The 20,421-nt window shown below is 37.3% G+C and overlaps 1 protein-coding gene across 1 annotated transcript in view; it reads right to left on the bottom strand.

Annotated features, from left to right (window-relative positions):
* Window positions 1-13,433, bottom strand: part of GREB1 (growth regulating estrogen receptor binding 1) — a 94,239-nt gene extending 80,806 nt beyond the window's left edge. The window contains exon 1 of the mRNA XM_027690307.1: window positions 13,300-13,433. The gene's annotated coding sequence lies outside the window, so the exon portion shown is untranslated. The remainder of the gene's footprint in view (window positions 1-13,299) is intronic.
* Between the last annotated feature and the right edge of the window lie 6,988 nt (window positions 13,434-20,421).

Raw genomic sequence — 20,421 nt, forward strand, 5'->3', positions numbered from 1 at the left:
TTTACTCCTTGTCCTATAGCAACTGGCCCTGCTAAAGGGCCAGTTCCTCATGCACTGAATGGACCACCCATCAAATCCATATCTCTCCAATTAACAGAGAAGGACATTCTTCAGTCATTGAAAATACTCTCTTGTGAAAAACTAGAGATGTTGGCAAAATCAGGATGACGAGAAAAAATACAGGTGTAGTAAGAGAAAGATTAAAATACGATAGGAGATACAATACTTTGGTCTCCATTTTTTTCTAGAAGTAGCATTATATTATGTATTATAAAATATATTAACTGTGGAATACATAAGCTGCAGTATTGGTGTTCAAGATCCATACTCTGAAAGTGAAAAACATTTGCTTTGGACTCTCAGCATAGCAATGAAAATGAATACAACCTTGTAGCCTCTCTGTGGTCACCCAGGCACACTAGCAAATCTGTAGCTCTTCATCCCCTTTACCAGATAAGGATATAGGAAGGTAAGTAATAATGAGCCATCTGGCAGCCCAAAACGCCAGTTTTCAAGTGCAATATCCTTACAGATAAATAAAAATTATCCCAACACTTTGGTTACTTGTTATAAACTTTAGTGTATCAACAGTAATATGATTATACATGTCCTCCTAGTCAAAGTTAACTCATATGTTGTGGTGGGTTGACCCTGGGCTGGACGCCAGGTACCTACCAAAGCCCATCTCTCACTCCCCTCTGCAACTGGACAGAGGAGAGAAAAGATAATGCAGGGTTCATGAGTTTTCATATGTTCATATAAAAATTTTCTCTTCAGTCCTAAATTACAGTAAAATGAAACTGGCTCCTTAAACAGTTTAATTTCAGACTTTCAAAACCACACTGAACTTACATCTTTAGCTATATTTAAAGATGTCACATAATTACATGCCAACAAATCCCAGCTCCAATTTCCTCTACTTAAGAGTGTTACTGATTCAACCACGGGTTTACTTTTAATACTTACATTACCATTTGGTTTGATATTGAATTCATTGTCATTTCTTATGACAATAATGCAATTATGTGTATTGATGTGGTCTAAGTTTAGTAAAGATTTCATGTGTAGTCTAATTAGTATTATACTCTTAGCAAAATGCGCACAGCAGTGAATCCTAAAAACTGGTTTTATTAAATACTCCTAGAGACTGATTCATAGCCAGACGTTCTACTCAGCCCTCAGTCCTGCAAAGAATGTTTTTTACATTGTGTCTACTTAGTTCAAGAATGGCAGCAGCATTGCATAATGACACAGGCACTATCATTGGCTCTGAATCAGCTAAAAAATCCCAGTTTGGTTCACTGGAATCACTAGCACAGTCCCATTTCTAGGCTGCCTTCCTCTCTGTTGCTCCATATTTTAGGCTTAATGAGCTCTCATATGGCTGGGGCCCAGATTATTATCCCAGCTGTTCGTCACCAAAACTTGCAATATCTCTTTGCAAAACTGGGGGTTTCTCTAAAAAGAAATCCAAACTGACAAGGAGCAAACAGTTGTTTGTGTTTTTTTCTCATAACATTTTCAGAATAGTTTTTATTGAATTTAACACAAACAAACAGCTCACCATAGCTGTCCCTTCACCAGTGTACTAAAAGGGTGAATGGGCAATATAGGATCTAAAATATATTAGGTACAGGTTTTGTTTTGATACTGTAACTTTTATTTGTTGATGAGGAAAGCAATCCATCTTGAAAATGATGGTATAACTCTTCCACACATCAAAGTCAACATTATAAGCATGAATTGCATCAAATATCAGGGGTTTTTTTCTTTAAAAATACCTCAGTACATACAACCCATGAATAAAACCAAACAAACTAAAAAACACACAAACCAAACTTCTTTGCAAGTGTTAAAGATGGATTGGAGGGGGTTGTTTTGTTGCATTTTCTCAGAACAGTTCTCCATAAAATGTCCAAGAAGGCAAAAAAGGAATTCTTTAAAAGTAAGGTCTCATCACATTATGAAAAAACATTGATTCTTGAATGTGCAGTGTATAATTTATAGGCTTGACTAATCTGCATTTTTAGTAACTAACAGATTGTTTTACTGGTTGGTGCAAATATTATTGATCTGCTTTCTTGCTGAACTAATAGCACTAGGATAGGACAACCCCCTTTCTGAGCTTTCCCAATGTTTTCCTGAAAAGAGGCCCATTACATGGCAGGGGGCAAAGGACAGGCCTAGATAACACTGTTTAGACATTTCTTTGATGTCCACAGGCATCATCCTCGACAACTGACCACTAGAGACAAAAGAGTACTCTTAGGCTGCTGGAAATCCCAGCCATTCTTCTCACCACCTTTTGATATCCCAAGGCTTCTATACCCTGACCTCTGCACTCTGACATCCTTACTTGAAGGATGGTCAGAAATGTCAAAAATATTTTCCAGATTTAGCCAATAAACTAAGGATTTATAGTCCTTTTCATAAGTGCTTTGTGTCCTAATGTACCAGTGGGAATGCTAAGAAGATTTTACATAGAGAGCGGAAGGAAAAGTGTCAACAAAGAAAAAACTTTCAATTTTCTGGTTTTGAAACCATTCTTAAACATCTACTTTCCAAAAGCAAACCACTTGTGCCTTGATGATGCCACGCTGTGCACAAGTACCCACAGTATTTCCACCTAGCCAGCGTCATTCAGAATTCTACTTCCATGCAGTTAATATAATTCTACTAACCTGCAGATGTTGCTTGCTAACATAACTTCACTCAGTAAACATACATACATTAAATGGTGTGCATGCTGTATGTTAAGGACGGATATCAATTTCTATACATTCATATTTTTAAAAAAAAAATGTGATCTTAACAACCTCTCTACACGCTGTGTGATTTGATAACTGGATCAGTTTCCCACTGTTTTCCAGAATATTTAGAGTGCACATTTTCCACAAAACTACCACTGATTACCATGGGTGCTTTTATTCAAGCTGGGTTTTTTTCTCCCTTTTCTGAGGGATTAAAATTGAACAAAATGGTCAAATAAAAATAATACACATCTAGCCAAGACACTGGGAGTCAGGCAAACATCTAGAGAAACACCCATCTCCCCTGCATTATTACAGGAGATCCTGCCGAAAACCCACTTTAGTGTAAGTAATAACATTAGTAGTAATATTATTAAGCAAGTGTATAATTCTAATAAGACCAACCTGCTGACAATCCATAAATACGCAAAAATTTGGAGTTTAGCCAAAGCAGTGTCTATATTTGGTCTCCTTTGCTTTGACAACAACTTCTGTAGCAAACTGCTGAAATATTATCCTGCCATGAACTTCTATTGCTCGAAATGAGGACAAAGTCTGGTCCAAAATTTGATGGCTTTCACAGTATACAACCCTCTAAACTAACTTTAATAAGCTATGCCCAACTGGTAAATTGTTTTGCATTGATTTTTTTTTAAACTGGCATCAAAAGAATTTTTTACACTAATATTTCTCCTAATTTAAAAGTCAATGATGTATCAGTGTGAATCCAACAGATAAAGGAAGCATACATGTCAACATTTTAAAAATAAAACTCTTCATATTTTATAACGCAAACATTGGGATCTGTAATGCTTGTTTTAAAGCCAGTTCTTAATGGCCTAGTATTATCTACCCGCCTCAGCCAATGTTTATTTACTTTAATGCAGATGGCTGTCAGAAAAGAGAGAAACTGAATCCAGGAAAGAAATGGAGTGTGATTTGAATGACAAAGAATCTTTAGAAACTCCTTTCTCCTCTATATTAATTACTACCATAGAAAGATAATGCACATACCAGCAGAAAAAAAAAAGTAATAGAGAGGGGAAAAAGCGGCTTTTTCTAGTTTTAGAATTTATAAAATTCTCAGGCAAATGCTGATGATAGCCATTTAAGGGCTGTTAGAATTGATCTTACTGGTTTTGGATCAAACCAGACCCTGAGGTTTTTTTGCTCTGTAATCACTTGTTATCTTTAAAATAAATTGCATGTATTTAAAAGAACAGGGACTTGATTCTGAATTAGTATAGAGCCCTCAGAGCAGCTCCAGCATGAATGGAAAACAGCTAAACCAGGGATAAAAAAGTTCTACTGAACCACAAGTCGGTAAATATTTTCATTTAACTGAATCCTGCCCATGGATAACACAAACTACCTCCAAACAGGCAACATACATACAAACCTAGGATCATGCCTATAATCCAAGAGGAAAAGACTGGAAAATCAGTGGTGTGACTGAAAAATCAGTGGCATAACTGAAATGCACACAGGGCCATTAAAAAATCTTCCAGTTCTGGCAGTGCCCACTGAAAGATTACAACCTATTTTACAAAAGCTCATTACTGCTCGGATGTTGGAAATTACTGCCAGTTTTACCCACATCACTCTTCTTTTGAGCAACGCCATTTGCATTTTAGCAAAAAAAGTTAACGATGCTATAGTAATAGACCTTCACCACCCCTATTCATTTCAAGCAAAAGGGACTAGGAATCATGCACAGGAGCAGCTGGCAGAGGCACCTGTGACAACCTCTGACAGAAGTGCAATAGGAGTTACTAGGGAACCTTCTCAGCCGGCACAGGAGCAGTTGGAAGAGGATGTGTGAATAAGGCCTCAGTAAAGCACATTAGCTTTTCATGTGCATGCTTTTATACACAGCCCTGAGTGCAGGCAATTTCTATGGCTGCAATTACACTTAATTCTGATGCAGGTAGAAGATATAAAACTGAATAGGTTATTCCTTTTCAGTCCTGTTGTTTGTCAGACTATTCTTTCTCCATTGTGTCAGTCATTAGGAGTTTCCAGACTCTCATCACATAACCTAACAATTACGACTGTGAAAGAAATTTCTAATTGGATATATCAGATATTGCACCTTAAAAAGAAGAAGGTATTTCATCTTGGATCCACAGAAGGACACAATGGAAAAAAACCCCAAACTTCAGGAGTCTCTGTAAATTAAGATCTCATTTGCAAAGTTTAAAGGGATCATTCCAACTCAGTAAGATTTAGCTTGAATTCAAGATAGCCTTTTTTCTTTAGAAAGTGAACACATTGCCAAAGAAACAAAGTTACATGCAAACACAATGCCACCTAGCAGTGAAAAGACAGTGAAGCTAATAGAAAAGACAGTATAGCTAATTTGAAATGGGAATAGCACCATCCATAAAGCTTTGTTTTCTTGCTGCCATCCTACACACCATTACTTCACACCCAGACTGGCCTGTCAACATGACCTTACACCTCTGCTGCTACAAGCAACTGGCCCAGGAAGAGATGCCTGGCCTTTATGTCAAGGGATGGAGAATTTCCTGCCTGTTCATACTGCAGGACCCTGTTCACATCGTCTGGCGCTTGGCCAAAGTGTCTCTAGGCCTCTGTTGGGTCTCCATGGTCCTGACATAACTATTTGTGTGTGGTCTTTCCCCTAGTCAGTTTAATTTAAATATTATGCAGGCTTTACTGCAGATTTTATCAGAGCAACATTTTTTAGCATGGAACTAAAAGCATGTAAAACATTAACAGGGATGTTGCATCACATTACACGCAGGGTAAGAGACCTACCTCAATAGTATTAGAAAATCATGTGAGATTAAGAGAGTCAAAAGTAATTGTGTCATCTACTTTGCCTAGTGGAAGTAGCCTTTGAAATAGATCAGCTCCAGAAGGCTGCTTAAGTTTTGCCTTGGAGGGAAATTACTGAATATCTGTAAAAGAGAACCCAAGAGAGAACACTATTCACACAGTGAACATCATCAGTGGGCTCAAACCTGGGAAGCAACTGAGAAGCCAAGTCACCTGCCACACTTCCTGCACTCTTTTTCATACCAACTGATACTCCCAGTTGCATTCCTCAGCTGCCTCTGCCTTTCCCTTGTGCACATGAAATGCTGGCTGCATAATAGAAAGAAAAAAAATAAAATAAGCATTAGAGAGTGTTGGGAAACTTCATTCCATAAAAGAAAATAAGGCACACACACACACACAAGAAGAGACATATACTAACATCTATAGAAGACTACACATAATCACTGCCTGAGATTTTACAGATCTTAGTATTTTAATTAATGTGAAATTGAAAAATCCAAACTGACCTTTTGAGATCGTAGGGATCTTTAAAGGCACAATAATAATAAAATGCTAAAAATGCATAGGTATAATGAAGCATTTGCCTTTTTCAGGGATTATAAAGTCATAATCTAGATTTTTAACAGGCACATCTATTTTATAATTTATGCAGCGTGAAATTCAGTAGAAGACTTGCATTATAGCTGGAGAATGTTATGATTTCCTAAGCACTCTACTAATCAGCCAAATTGCAGATAGATACATGTATCTACTTTAATATATACAGTACATAGAATCATTGACTTCCCCACATGGGAAGGCAGTGATGTGTATCCATAAAAAAGCATCTATATGAAGAGTAATGTTATGGCTTGATGATTTAGATGGATAGGAGAACAAAAATAATCAGCTGAAGCAATATTTTAGATCACACAAAACATATGTGAATTAAGCTATAGAAATACATGGCAGGAGTGCAACAGGAAAAGGAACTCAGTGGTGGAGCAAAAGATAGGTCCATTAAGGACTGGTGGGTCCATTAAGCAAAGAACCTCATTAACACAGCTATCTGAACTGGTAGCAAATCCAAAGCTCTTCCCCTCATGAGGAAGTTGTAACTGCAATGAGGTCTCCCCTCAGTCTCCTCCAGACTGAACAGACCAAGTGACCTCAGCTGCTCCCCTACAGCTTCCCCTCAAGGTCCTTCACCATCTTCACTGTCCTCCTTTGGACACTCTCTAACAGCTTCTTATCTTACACTGTGGTGCAATGCTGTGCTCTCTGACAGGGAGAAACAATGCACTGCATCCTCCTCAGTGGTAAGAATCAAAACAGAAGCTTTACTGATATCAAAATTCCACAAAATTCCACAATATCATCATCCTTGGTGATGTTATGACTCATGCCTAGAAAAAAAGGAGATTGATCTCCTAACTTGAAAGCTGTATACTTAAAATTCCTTTTTTCAATCTGAGCAAGACCTAAACAAGCATTGCTAGACAAAAATAAATTTTTTACTAATTCAAAGTTAACTTTCTAAGCAATCCTTTAAATGGCAAGAAGAAATCTATTGTGATGCACTCTGATTATATAAGAGATAGTAAATTCCACATCAACAATATTAAAACTATAGCAAGTTCTCCTTGTGAAGCTGCACCCACGTTTCACATTGTGGAAGCCAAAGGCATGGACTGCAGTATCAGTAGAAGACTAGAGCTTTCCAAACACCATCTCTCTGATTCTGCACCAAGATTTGCTTCAGTTTACTTCAGAGTTTAAGGGGATGTTTCCTGGTCTTTTCAAGTTCTTCTAAATACAGAATGTGCACTTTACATTGCTTTTTGCTCAGCCACCATCTTTCATGAGTAGGCCTGGTCGATATCTCATGGCCCCCACAATGCTCAGCCCTGTATTACACACATGGGACTGGACTAATGTCGCTGCCTAGGAAATATTCCTGTTAAATTGTCGTTAAAAGGAGAACCCCACTGTGAGGCAGAATACTACAGTACATCACCAAAATTCCTCTCCTACTTTTTCAGTATCACATGAACTTCAAAGAAGGAGACATATTACAATGCTGTGCAGCGTGTTAGATGCTTGTATCATAGCTGGGGAGCTGGACAGTGGGTCAAATGTTTGTCTGATGCTGAGAAGATAAGACTTGGTTTATCTCCTTTCTTTGGTTGTCTTTCTCCAAGGCCCTTCTCAGCAGCAGACATAATTACCATTGATGTGAATGCTCTGCCCTTCCTTACACAAAAGATGACAAATGACAAAAAATGTGGTAATATATTCCCCCTTTGTGAACAAGGGGGAAAACAACAGAGCGTAAAGCAACATTTACACCTGTGACAGTTTTCATTGAATAAAATGGTAAAACTAAAAACTACCCATCAAAGGCTTAAATACATCAATAACAAAAGGAATACTGGGGAAAATGTGGACCCACAACTGAATGGAACAGGGACCCTTGCAACAGAGGCTGCACTGAAGGCCGAGATATTGAACGCCTTTGTTGCTTCAGTCTTCGCTGCAAGACTTGCCCTGAGGAATCCCTTACCCTGGAAACTAGGGAGAAGGCCTGGAGGAAGGCTTTCCCTTGGTTGAGGAGGATTGAGTAAGGTACAATTTAATCAAACTTGACATTCACAAGTCCATGGGCCCTGATGGGATGCACCCTTAAACATCACTGCTAGACCACTCAACCCATCTCAGCAATAGGACAAGAGGCAATGGGCAGAAACTGGAACTCAGGGAGTTACACCTGAACATGAGGAAGAACTTTACTGTGTGGGTGACTGAGCACTGGAACAGACTGACCAGAGAGGTTGTGGAGTCTCCCTCAATGGAGATATTCCAGAACTGTCTGACTGCAATCCTGTGCAATGTGCTCTAGGATGACCCTACTTGAGCAGGGAGGTTGGACCAGATGACCCACTGGGGTTCCTTCCCACCTGACCTGTTCTGTGATTCTTTGAACCCATTTATAACTCCACTATAAAAAAATGCCACCAAGATCTGGATCCCTCATTTAATTAAAGCATCCTTTACACTGCAGTCTAGTAAGTAAAAAATGTTTTCTTAAAAAAAATTATTATGCATTTACATAATAAATCAACCATTTTATTACCTCTGGAGTGAAAATAATGAAAGTACCTGTCAGATAAGAATGAAACAATCTTTACAACTTTTCAGCAACTTCCAAATCATTCTTGTGTTCAAAATTATTTTCACTATTCTTATTTCAAGTAACATCCTGAATAATTACACCAGTGAAATCTACAGTTTTATCCACCACTCCGTGTATGGTTTGACCACTCTGTGTATAGACTTTGTACTTTAATCTCTAGTTCATAGAGAAACTGGGAGAATACAGATATTTTGAAAACATGTGAAAATGTGGCTCCAAGTCAGAAAATTCTATACTTTCTTTTTTTAATGTACTAAAGTTCTCATTAATAGAAGCAAAACTGGTGCTTTTAAACCTAACCCTATGCCTGTTCAGGTCATTTTCCACTTAATACATACGCATTGTAAATGAGGATTTGTATGATGAAAACAGTCATAATCATTAGAAACTTGCTTAACATTTCCAAGCACTGTATAACAACACTAGAACTTCACAGTTCTGAAGTGTGGATAGGATAGGATTGTTATTTTTATTTTAAATAAATATTTATCCTTGGAAAAGGGATAAGAAACACTGTGGAAATAAAAATTTCCCCTCCCAAATGACAAAATCTATGTATTTTCTCCCTCTCGTTAAAACTGAAGACTTAGCCCCACACTTTCCTACTAAGAAGCTCTAAAAACTAAGACAGCTAAGTTAAAAACAAGGATACATTTTGCAGGCAATCACTTAAAGCAACACAAAAAGTGTTAAAAGAATAAGTTGTCAAGATGAATTCTCATACCTATAAATACATCTTTGATTGCAATTCTTTGGCAGTATTGACTATTTTTACGATTGTGATGTTAATATACTTCCCATAAATAATTTTTCAATTCTATCTACTGCATAATTACATAAATACACTGTCAGCATAATTACATGCTTTTAGTATATAAAGTATTGCTGTGCTGTTGAGCTAGAAAAAGGATATTTCTTTATATAATACTCAATCAGTATTTATATTTTACAGCATTTTTTCTATGGTATACAATGTCTAAAGGGCAAGTTTCTTTTATCATTTCTTCAGAGATATACCACCGGTGATATTATGTCTTAGACCTTCCTTATTCCTGACAGAAACATTCAAGCATGAAAGGTAACATGCTGACAATGGCAGATGAAGACAAACTGAAAACCAAACCAATGTTCCTTGGAGTCCTTAGGCGTAACTATAAAGGTACAGCTGCAAATGTCAATAAAATGAACATAAGGATTGGATTTCCTTAGTAGATTACGGTATCTCCTGCCACAGTCTGTGTAAGAGAGAAGTTTTGAAGAGTTAGTCAGATTTGCTGCTGACTGAATCATTAACCACAGTCTAAGTGGGAAAAAAGCAAGGAATCTTCCGCTGCAGTTAAAGAAACTATGCTTTCCCTGTGCACGTGTCAATGCACAAATGCAGGCATGTCTTTTATAATTAGGAATGTCTGCATGTAGATTTTGGTTGTTGTTAGTTACCCTAGCCTTTTATGTCCCTTCATGTGGCTGTTATTCACACGAAGTAAATCCCTGGTTGTGCCTGGTCTCAGCTGAGAGTAAATGCTTTATTTTGTATGAAGGTGAAAAAAAGGAGTGACAGATCATCATCCACCATGCAGACTTTGTATTCATTAGAAGAGCCACAATCAATAAGAAACAAAGGTAATTTTCACCTATAGATAATGATGCCCAGTATCACTAGAGGGCTTGGGAGTCTGACAAGCTTCCAAGGTAAGAATCACCTTTGAAAGTTTACAAGTTCCTAATCCAAATTTCCCCTTACATACTCGTGCTGTAAAATGCTGCCATTTTATTTTGTTATACAAAACTTTACTGTTTTTCTCGTGGTTACATTTACATTGTGTAAGTTGCATATGTTTCAAATGCAGAAAAACTGAAAATGTCTGACTTTGCCACTTTTCACATTTAATACAGCAATCTCTTCTGGGTTTGGGGGGCAGGTGTTGTTTCATTAGAAGAGAAACCATGGAAGCCATTAGTTTCTTATACAGAATACATTATTTTAGTTTAACATAAAAAAATAGAATTCAAACCATGTATTTAATTTACTATTTCACATTAGAAAAGTCTTTCCTTAACTTTGTACATATCATGCATAGTATTACTGAAGTTATAAAATCCCATCTAAGAGATTCAGAGCTAATGTATCAAGACTACCCTAATAAGATATTTAAATAATAGACAAATAGACAATAGATTCAAGACCTAAGTTAGAAGAAAATTTATGCAACACTATATTTTCCCAATACCAAGAAATACACCATTTTTAACAGAAAATAAATGAACCACTGCTTCAAAAACATCGTCCCTAATAGATATTCACAAAGCAAAGATGATCACAGCATAAGTGAAATTCCATCCCTAAATCATTCTTTTCTGGGCTTGTGCTTATAATACCTTCTGTCAGGAGCTAATTTCACGTGACAGGCCTGATCCAAAGCCATTTGAAGTCAATGGAATGTCTCTTCCTGACTTCAGGGAGCTTTACATCTAGCCCTTATAAACTCCAAGAACAACACAATTCATAGAAAGTTGTTTTAAGAGAACAATAGCTAACTATTGTCAAAGTAGGAAAGGATGTTAGCTTCAAATGAAATTTACCTGCAGTAGTACATTTGTGTTAGGCTTGATTTGTTACTGGGTTTTTTTTATGCACATAAAAGAGTTAAACCTTTCCAAAGTGAGAACATGCCATTTCTTTGGCAGAAGTCACCGAAAATCAAAAACTGTAATCAAAACCAAAAAATGAAATTAAAAAAAATAGGCAATTTTTGTATGTAGTATTTTTAGTTTTCCTAAAGAAACAGAAGATCATTTTTAAAGCCTCAGTTAATTCAGTCTTTTCTTAAACAGTTGTACATTAATGACAAGACACAACAAGAGATTTCAAAATATATTACTCATTCCTGAAATTAGCAAAACAAAAGATAGATTAAAAAAACAAACAAACAAACCCAAATCAGTTTTGTAAGCAAGGGGGTGGGCTGACAGGAAAATAAGTTATTTTGTTTTTTCTTTTATAATAAAACTCCTGACTCTCTACTGACTTAAGTAAATTTCAAAGCTAGAGCTGACAACTACCATATCAGACAAAGTGACCAATGTCAGACTGTTATTTATTGTTCGAAAATAATAATATAACTGAAATAAGCCCTGAAATAGCAAATAAGATCATTGTAAAAACTGGTGGAAGCACAGTCCCATTCCTGTGTTGTGGCTTTTCCTTCTTTTATAAGAAAAATGAGACAAAGGAGACCAGTATAGAACCTGATGTTGATCTGATGTACACTTGTACTACTAAATTTACACTGATAAAAAAGCAAATCAAACTCAGGTCCACCACCTCCAGTTTCCCCAGTGCAGCAGAGAATGGTGGTTCCAACTTCCTGAATCACCTCACTAGAGCTATTTTAGTTCCCTAATCTTGTGATGAAAATACAGAAACTTCCAATTAAGCACAAATATTCCAGAATGTCCACCTTTGGAGAATGATTCTGTGTTTCATAGCAAAAAAAAACCCAAACAAAAACCCAACCATTAGATCCTACAGACTCTCACTCATAAGACATACAAACCACTGTTCATTTTCTCTGTAGTTAGTTCAACATGTATAACAACAAACACTGACACTACAGCTTTTAGTAGTTAGTAATTTTCAGAAGGGTCTATGAGGTGTTAGATCAAAACCAATGTAGCTCATACCTCAAAAACTAAAGTCAATGAGACAAAGCACAAGCAAAAATCAAGCATCAATGTCTAATGTACAGATGTTATAGTTTCTGTCTCCTTCATCTAAACTTCCAGTACTCACAACTAGAAATAAACAGTTAACTTTATAAATACACCTAACCAAATTTTTTAGTCTGAGTGGATGAATTAAACATAACTAGAAATTTCATTTCAGGCCACCACAAAATTCTGGTTTGTTTTTTTCTAAATGAAATGAAACAGTATTTCTCAGTTCAAACAGCATACCTTCTTTAGTCATCGCAAATATTTTCTAACAATACTTGTCAAACAGCCCATTTTGTTTGACTTAAAAACTCCCACATTTAATTTGCCTTTTTTTCCTATTGTTGCTATTAAATGCATTTCTGAACTAAAACATTGTCCTAAAATAAAAAAAATCAAACTTTCATATAAAAAAAAATTCAAAACAATATGCAGGTTTTAGCTTTGCTTTTTTTATTTTTTTTTTCTGAATACACAAATTAATGAATTGTTTTGTTCACTCCAGAACTATATTTTTTGGGTAAATAAACCATTCGTATCTTCTGTTAAGTCTCATTTATCCATATATCAGTTATGCTACTAACCTATTCTCTCCTCTTCCCACACAGAGAGTTGGGACACAAACTGCCCACAGATAAATATTGTTGGTATCCTGATCCTCTGCTCTCCTCTTACTCCGTTCTTTTTGCTGCTGGGACAAACACTTCCCTAACCTTCAGGAGCGCCCAGTTACCCCCCGCCGTCTCTGAGCACTCCCAGGTGCTGATAATCTTTACTCTCTATTGTTGCTGCTGCTGCTGCTGCTGCTTCTCCGTATTTTGGCAGATGCTACAGCTTTGCAAGTTGCATGGATCTTACCTCCGAGACCCTCTTTGTTGCTCTGTCTGCGACCACGCTGGAAGCAGGGAGTGATGGATATTAGGGAAGCATGAGCCTCCCCTCGCTGTTTAGCAGCGTGGTTTGCACAGAAAGATAGAGATGCTGCTCTCTCCTCCTCCTCCCCCCTCGCTGTCCCAGCTTCCTCCTCCCTCCTCCTTGCTCCCTCCTTCCCATCCACAAGCTCTAGGTCTGCCTGTGCTCCCACACAATTCGCTACCTCTCAGCACCAGCTACCTAAGGTCAAGAATACAACCCCCTCACCCTTCCCCCCGCCTTTTCCTCCCCGGCCTCATGCATCCTCACCCCTGCTTCCCACTGAATATGGTATCTTCCCAACGAGACGTGCCTTATTTGGCTCTAAGGTCTAAAGTGCAGACAATTTCAGCAGCCTGAGGGGGAAAAAAGTGTTATAAAACAGAAGATGAACAGGGAAGACCAGAGATATGAAGGGAAAGTGCAAGTCTTCTGGAGAAATTAGAAAATTTGGGTTTTTTTCTGTATGTGAAAAAAGATCTAGCCACAGTACCCAAAGGCTGCCATTTGGAGATTAGTTTAAGCAATCTATACAGATAAAGAAAAGTGCCCTGGATAGCTAGTTATCTCCCAAATCCAGCTTACCTATTGTTTATGCTCTTTGTTTCTCAATCCTTATTCTAAATAGGTTTTTTTAAAAGAAGCTTCCAAACTTTTCCCCTGCAAAGCCAGATTTAAATACCAGCATAATCTGATGATGCAATAGAGAATGAAAGTGAAAAAATAACAAGTGGCAATTTTTAAGATTATGAGCTATGAAATAAGCCCTTTAAGATCACGGAAAACACAGGCACAAGTCCTCTGACTTTTCAGCTTGAATGACAAATGCATTCAAGGGGTCTTTTTTTCACTTTCAGCAGTCATGACGACTAGAAACACTTTCAGGCTCCCGAAAATCACATATCATTACAACTAGCCAGCATGTTCTTTTTAAGGACCTAATTTTAGATATACAATAAAACAGTCATTCTGAAGTGTTTATGTTTGTCACAGAGACTGTGCAGAAAGGTAGGTGATGTTGAAGACTTCTAAAAGATCTTGTCTGCTTAAGGTTAAATACCTTACCTGGAAAGGATCTCCCTCTGGAGGCCTGTAGAGGCACCTGGCTCTCTCCAGTGATGTATGAAGATGTATTTGACATTCACTTCATGAGGTCTCTTTTACTGAGTACCTAAAATTAAGCAGCAAGTTAGCTACTGCAAAGCCAAGGTCAGACACAGTGAAGGGGTAATAATTACAAGTTATCTTAAAACTAGCCCATGTTTCTTCATTGCTGGTTGCCTCATAGAGCAGCTAGGAGGCATGACACATCTAAGGTTATGCAGAAGGTGGTCCACGGGACAGAGAAACAACACTCACCTTGCCTGGATCATCTCACAAATAAAAGATACCTTCTAAGCAACATCCACCATATCAAAGCAATCTATTGATCAATCTTTGTAACATTCTTGATCAACTTAAAAATAATCAGAACATAGTCTTTATCTTCATTCAATGCTAGGACATGCTCAGCAACTAGTGCAAACAACACAGATTTGGTCCATTTTGGGAATAATAACCTAAGTGATTGAACTGAAATTAAGAAACTAATTTTTTTTTCTGTCATAATAATCTCAGTGACTTTGTCCAGAAATTAAAACTTAAGAAAAAATTATAATCCAGACTTGCCAAATCTCATATGCCCAGCATGTGATTCAAAGGAGCAGCTTCCTCCACCTTCTCCTCTGCAAGACCTGTATCCCAGCACAGTGTTCTATCCCTTCTCCCACTTGAAGGCACAGCCAGGGCAACTCTTGCCAAACTATTTAAACTTAACCAAATGCATTTGACACATTTAATAATTCAGAATGCGCTACAGTGTTGTGCTGCAGGAAAAGGGTATTATGCCTATTTCCATAATCAAGAGACTTGCACCTCAGTATGTCTCACATAATTTAAAGATCCAAATTAATGTCACATCTCAAAGCTTTTTCAAAACTCAAGCCAAAGTAAAGACCTGAACTTGATAACTTTTGACAGCCAGACTGCCAGAATCAGGGCTCCTATATGCTTTTTAAAAACTAGTGTCATCTTGCACTATGTATGGAAATATTTCCTACCAACTTCCAGTATACACATTACTTTCCAATAGCCTTTACCAAACCATAAGGACAATAGCACCACTACTAAGCTGCGCTAAGGACTAAGTCAGAGTTTTTATTTTAACAACAGTAAACTTTAAAAATAAAAACTGTTAAAATGTTTAAATGTTAAAATGAGGAGAGAGAAACAGACTTCTCATCTATTTTGTGCTAAAATAGCTCTATAAAATAATCTAGATGCTTTTTCTAGGACGCTTCAGAGATGTCACATCAGCACAACTTCTGAAGGTCAGACCTTCTTTCTAATAGTCAGCAAAGGAAGCTTTAGAATGGACAGATCATTTGGAAGTAACATATCAGCAGGACCAGAGTTTTTTTACCCGAATACAAGGCTGCTGAACTACTAGTTATAAGGTCAAGATGTAACCTATAGCTTAAACCAACATCAGTACTAGAAGAGCAGTATAGGAGTGGAACACAGCTGTAACATTGTACAGCACAGAACAGTGAAGTGACACAAGATTTTTCAGGATACCCAAATACAAACCGTGAAATGTTGCAGGCATATCTCATAGATGTGGATGATTGAAAAGGCAGGTTAAATTAAGTAGTAAGAAATGAAAAACAATGGATGTGCAAGAAGATATCTGCCTTGTGGTTCTAACAAGCCACAGTGGCACTAAGGGCAAGAAAAAGAGCCAAGATGCTGACAGTATGGATACTTTATAGAGATTTGGAGATCAGTGGAGGAGCAAAAGCAGCTGACCAGAAGAGTTACCTACCCAGAGAGTGGGAGAAGAAAGAATAGTCAAGGAACCAAAGCTGGGTCCAGCTCTGCCCAGTCTCTCCAGTGCAGGAGTGTACCAGCAATGGCAATGGACATACTAGCACCACGAATTGCAATCCTTTCCCTTTGCAGCAGACACTCTTTCTCTTTGAACCAATGTTTTTGCCACTGCTTCAGCCAATAGCAGGAGCCACAGAACCAGGCAATCCCAAAAACTCTTCTTCCTTACTACCTGCTTTTGTTCAGGTTCAGGGAAGTAACTCAGCATAGAAAGAATGGAGGGATGTTGCTCCCAAAGTCGCACCTCACAGTACCGCCCTCTGACACTTTTTTCCCCTGCTGTTGCTGCAGCTGCCAACTGTATGTGCATAACAATGGGTTCTTGCCCACTTAGTGAAGAGGTTTTCGAGCATTGTAGACAGTTTCTGAAAACATCAGCATAATGCTCACTAATTATCAAAAAAGCACACACAATGTTAGGAAAATAAGTGAGAATAAAGAAGAAAGTATCAGTTTGACATTGTATTAAGTCTACACTTGTAGACTTCTTGTACTCTGCCTCCATATCTGGTCATGGGATCATGGGATAATTCATGTTCAAAGAAGCCACAAGAGGTGTTTAGCCCAATCTCCCAGTCAAAGAAGGGTCAGCTATGAGGTGAGTTTGCTCAGTTTTACCTAGTTATGTTTTGGAAACCTCCAGGATGGAGACTACACAACCTCTCTGGGCAGCCTGTTCCACTGCTTTACTGTCCTCATATTGGGGGAAAAAATTCCTTTTCCCTTTTATTTTTTTTCCTTCAAATTGTAGTGTTATTCCTTTCAAATGTCACATTTGAAAAGGCAGTATCAGAACAGAAAAGCAACATACAAGAGCAGCTAGAGATTTGAAATAACTTCCACACAAAACAGATTAAATAGGCTATGAGTCTTCAAATTGGAAAATCGGTAACTGAGCTGATAAATACCTATGAAGCTGAGAATAACATGGGAAAAGTGAACTGAAAAGAAGTTCTTCCAGTTTCCCATAACACAGGAATTACAGAGCACCCAATGACATGATTAGGGAGAGTATTTAAAACAAAATTACTTTGTTTTATCAAACAAATTAAAATTGTAGAACTCACTGCTGTAGAATGTAACAACTGATCACTTTTTCTTTCCTAGGGTTTATAATTAGATAAACTTCCATTTATGATCAAATAGTTTATTATTATTTTTTAGAATTTGGCTTCTGATCAGAACAACCTCAAGGTGAAGAAAAGGAGGCTTTGGGAAACCTTATCATTCTCTACAACTACCTGTAAGGAGGTTGTAGTGAGGTGGGTACTGGTTTCTTTTCCCAAATAATAAGCAATAGAATGAGAGGAAAAAGCCTCAAGTTGCACCAGGGGAGGTCTAGATTAGATATTAGGGAAAATTTCTTCAGTGAAAGGGTTGTCGAGCACTGGAACAGGCTGCCCAGGAAAATGACTGAGTCACCATTCCTGAAAGTATTTAGAAGATGTGCCGATGTGGCACGTAGGGACATGGTTTAGTGGTGGACTTGGCAGTATTGGGTTGATGGTTGGACTTGATGATCTTAGACATCTTTTCCAACCTAAATGATTCTCTGATTCTCAGGTTCCTCATACATTGTAGCAAAACTGAATTTTGCCATTCCACAATGGCAAATCATTTTGTTCTGTCAGTAGTAACAGCTACCTTCTATTTTGTTTGTGGTGGCAAATTGAGAGGAAGGGAAGGATGAGAAGAAAGGCAGAGAACTCAGCTCAGCTTTAATACTCTGGGGCTGGAGGTGATCTAATCTTGCTGGAACACTGGGACCTGTTCACAAGTGGTGTTACTCCCTAATGGTGAGACATGGAAGCACTGGGCTGGAGTCGCACAGCATGGATATTTGGAACACAGATGCCTCCAAAATGGAAAAGACTATCTGAGTTTTTCCAGTGGTTTCTGCTTTTCCAGCCTCCACCACCTACAGTTTGCCTCCCAGTGGCAGGTAACCCACCTTCCCAGAAACTCTTTCTCCTCTACCTTCCCTCAGCACAAACAGGTGCCCTACATTTATCATCCATTTCAAGTTCTCACTGCTGTAAGAAAGTGAGAATGAAGAAAGGATGGCAGTGGCCAACCCAAACAATTCCACGTTAGGCTTGAATGACTTTTATGCATCTAGAGACAACCCCACCATCAGTGAGTGTGCTAAATCAGAAGCCTCAGTGCACACATAACAGCAACCTAGTCTACTTTCAAGTAGGTGGTATGAAACACTTTTTCATATTATGAGATAAAATTAAATAATAAAATAAATTTTAAATAATACAAAAACTACAATGGGGAAATCTTCACCTAAAGTAAAAAAAAAAAAATTAAAACAACAACAACAACAAAACAAAACAAAAACCAACAAAACAACCAAAAAAATCCACCAAAAAATCAACTTCAAAGATACTTTGAAACTCAAAATATAAAGCTAACCATCTCATGAGAACATACCTTAACTTTTTCATACATTTAAAGCTGACAAAATTAAATACAACAGGGAATTTTGCACCTCCTCTGCAACTCAAAAGATACAAACAACAAATATAATAATGCCCTTATGCAACAGGAATCTTCTGTTTCTAAACTCCTTAGCATGGATGAAAACCTCCAGCAGGCTCTGTTAAGACCTTTGCCTAGAACCCTTAGGCTCTGGCAGATGGCTTGCTGCCAAATTTCCAAACCCTATTAAGAACACAATATTCACTGAACCTTTTTAATAAGACATACCAGCGTTCATATGCAGCAAGCACTTGCTAGTTACATAGCCTTTAATGGGACCTTAAGGGTACTTTTTCCATCTGTATAACTTCTTTTCTGAATTACAGGTACAAAAAGTAAGAGCTTCAGTTTGTATCATGAGCTAAACCCTATGTATACAACATGATACCACATTCATGACTTCTAAGTGCCATTCAAGACACGTCAAAAAAGAATGTTGTTTAGCACTGTGCTGTTCAGATCTGATTAACTGACTTGATCTTCCTCATACTCATACAACAAAGTGAAGAAATAAGAGATCTGCCTTCTTAAATTAATGGATGACTATTTGCCAAGTATACCGGATTTTTTTTTTCAGTCAAGTTAAGATGAGCACATCAAGAAAGACTCTACTATTGCCAGAAACAGATTTAAGTCATTACATTTTAGAGCATAAAAATTTATACCTTTATGCCTAATCGTTATGCAGTGGTGAGGACCTTAGGGAGGCTTGGAAATTTATAAAATACTAATATACAAAAATATGGATGATTCTGTAATTCCATGAAGTTTAAACAGATATTTACAGCTATTGCTGTCTTTCATGATTTTGTACTTTTGCACCTTTCCAGGAAGATATTTCCTCTGGCTCATCTTTTCAACAATATATATGCACATAATGGAAGATCCAGTTACAATTGTGAAATGGAAGATTGCATTTGATACAGTATTGTAGGCAGAAGGCAATTTTGGCTTTAACTGCAGTATGTTGGAATTACTATGTACATAAAGAAAAAATACATATAATATAAGGATATAGAGGTACCTGTCAGGAGATATAATTCCCAAATTCAGGATCACATATATAGGCTAATAAATATTAATAAGATATTAGTGTAACAAAAAAATAAAATAATAGGAAAGTAGTGGCACTCAAAACAATTTTTTTTATCTTACAATGGAAATATAAAAACAACAAAATATCCTATATTGCATGAAATCCAAACCTTGCACCATTATAGTGCTGCATGAGGTTCACTGGTAAAAGCTTTTACAAAGCAGTCTAATTTTAGCTGCTCAAAATAAAAGTAAAACCTACATCCCTAAGCAGTGCAGGGTAGAATATTAAATTACACAAGGGAAGTATTTTTAAGAAAGTTATGTTTTGATTTTCACATATAGTCCCTCAAAAATGTTACTGAACCCACTGTTCTGGCAGGTTTTGATGGTAAAAGATCAGATTTAGGAAATGGAATTATTGCCCCCTGGTGGCACATTAGGAGTCATTGCAATTAAAAAAGAATTCAGATAAATAAACAAATCTTTCAGTTTAAGTATTATGTCTTATATGAATAATGTCTGGAGATATTAAAAAAAATGCACAGCCATTTTCATATGCATTAAAATAACAGTAAATGGGGTATAATTTTCATTTTCATCTACAGGAGTAATAAA

Source organism: Neopelma chrysocephalum, unplaced genomic scaffold (assembly GCF_003984885.1).
Source record: "Neopelma chrysocephalum unplaced genomic scaffold, ASM398488v2 Primary Assembly neopelma1_80b, whole genome shotgun sequence".
Classification (NCBI taxonomy): Eukaryota; Metazoa; Chordata; class Aves; order Passeriformes; family Pipridae; genus Neopelma; species Neopelma chrysocephalum.